This window comes from Lepus europaeus, chromosome X, assembly GCF_033115175.1.
Source record: "Lepus europaeus isolate LE1 chromosome X, mLepTim1.pri, whole genome shotgun sequence".
Lineage (NCBI taxonomy): Eukaryota > Metazoa > Chordata > Mammalia > Lagomorpha > Leporidae > Lepus > Lepus europaeus.
Genome location: NC_084850.1, coordinates 20556236 through 20558665, shown reverse-complemented (window position 1 = coordinate 20558665; position 2430 = coordinate 20556236).

Sequence of the window (2430 nt, the reverse complement as noted above, 5' to 3'; positions counted from 1 at the left end):
CCCGCGCTGCACTGCGCCAATAAACAGCTGCACCTGTGCAGCGCCTCTGCCTCCTGCATGTGCCTGGCCAGGGGTGCGGGTGGGTTCAGGGACACATGGGGCCACAGGGTGCCATCGCGCAAGGACTTCGCCCTGGGGTCCAGTGAAACTCCAGGGAGGAGGATTCAGGTTGGGGCTGCTCTGGGCAGCAGGAAGCCAGCAGGTCCATGCCACGTGGCCAATGCGGACCTAAACTGGAGGATATGGGTCAGGTGCTCCACTGGTGACAAGGACCCGAGCCAGCTTGAGGGTGGAGGCACATATGCAGGCACCAAGGTGAGGGACCCAGGGTGGGTGATGCCCTGCTTGGGCGTGGCCTGGAAGGGGCATCCTCTGCAGGTGTGCCCCGCCCAGACTCACAGTCCATGCTGCCTCCAGTCCCTGCTAAGTGAGCCCCGAGTACGCCACGGATCCCAGACACTCGCTCTGATGCTCAAAGCTGGCCAAGGCGTCTCTGCTGCCCCTGTTCTGCCTCGGTGTGGCCCCCGTGCACCTGGCAAGTGCCTGAGGTGAGGGCCCCCAGACCCTAGCCGACAGGCGCAACCAGGAGGTAGAACCAAGAAACCCCCGCACATCCCCGGGTCCCCATCCATTGTGGGTTGTGGACAAGAGGAAGCTCCAGGCACACTTGCTGCGGGTAGGGGGGGTCTCATCTGTACTCCTCCCTCCGCGAGGACAGAGTGGGGGTCTGGGTCACTCCCAGCTGCACGGCCCCAAGACAGAGCGCTGGGCTCTGAAGCTGGGTGCTGGGCCCAGGTCTCTGAGCAGGAGACTGAGACTCAGAGGAAGAAGGGACTTGTGTGAGGTTCTGACCATCCCTGGGGTCTCCTGAACAGCTCTGGGTGGGGGGACCTAGGCTAGATTCCTTCCCAGCACTTCCTGCTGGCTGCTTGGTCTCCACGTGGAAGGATGGAAGGTAGACTGAGGGAGGAACTTCCAGCTGGCCAAATGGATGAAGGGACTCAGCCCAGTCTGAGGACAGAGGTTTGGCCAAATGATCCCCGGGAGGGGGAGGCCCAGCCGGGGTGAGGGGAGTCAGCCGAGGGGTTGAGGCCACAGGAGACTGGGTCAGTCCTGGAAGGCTTCCTGCAGGAGGGGTGGCCATTCCCTCAGGCCAGAACACAGTTCTGGGCTCAGGGCCTCTGTGTTCTCCCTGTAAATGGGGACATAAGATGAAGCCATCACTGCCCCCCTCAGCTTCCTCTCCTACTCTCCTTGTCTCCCCCCAACACTAACTCCAGAGAGGAGTGCCAGGGTTGGTCACTGAGCCCTGACCAGCACTCACTGTAAATTGGGACAATCAGGGCATAAGAGGAAGGGGTCACTGCCCCATCAGCTTCCTCCCCACCTCTCCTCACCCTGAACACACCACCTCCACTGAGGAGCCCCAGGAATGGTCGCTGCGCCCTGACCAGCCCTCACACAAACTCTACTACTGGGAAAGTGAGTCAGCCAGTGTCTGGTCAGGTGCAGCGGGGAAGGGACTCAGACTGGGTAAGGTTCCGGGACTGTCCTCGCTCAGGGACATGGCAGCTCCAGGATGGACATCCCCAGCTCTAAGAGGCCACCTAGTGTCTGGTGGGGTGGAGGTCAAGGTGCAGGGAGGGGACATCCTGGGCACTGGAACTGGGGCTGGCCTGGGCTGACCTCCCCTGCCCGCAACACAGGGAGGGCCTGGACCTGGTCAGGAGTGGGGAAGCCCCCTCCCCACAGACAGCGCTCAGGGGGCGGGGCCGCGGCAGCCAGTGAGGCTTCTGCTCGCAGGGAGGGGCCCGGCGGGTGATAGCCCAGGTCATTGCTCCTGCGGTGCCTGCAGAGGCCAGGGCGTGGACGTCCTGGTTCAACATGAACCACATGGAAGCATCAGTGACTTCCAGTGCTTGGTCACCATCTGCTTCTACTACTGGCTGGCATGCCTGTGCCCGCCGCCGCTGGTGCTGCAGGCACGTACCACCAACTGGGCCCTGCTTTTCATCATGGGCGAGCACATGCGCCTGAGCCCCATGCCAGGCTTTTGGGGCCTCAACTGCTCTCAGCCACCTGGCTACCTGCTGCTTGGTGGGGGCGTGGCCAGGTGGGCGGGGCTCAGTCCAGATGGGGGCGGGGCTGTTATGGTGGGTGGGGCTGAGAGCTCCAGTGGGTTGAAGGTGGTTGAGGTCCCAGTGGTGCTGGGGAGAGGGCCCCATGCAGGCTTGCGGGCCCTCCGGGAGTAGGGTCCAGATTGGCAGATTGTTCCCATCTGTATCCAAAAAATTCTTTCATAACCTTCTGTGACTTCCTCACAGCTCTGCAACTATCCCACCGCGGGGAGAAGACATCCCTCCCTCTGTGTCTGCCTTTATAAATAAAGGGAATCAAATGTTATAACAAGAGAGCTGTGGACACTCTGCG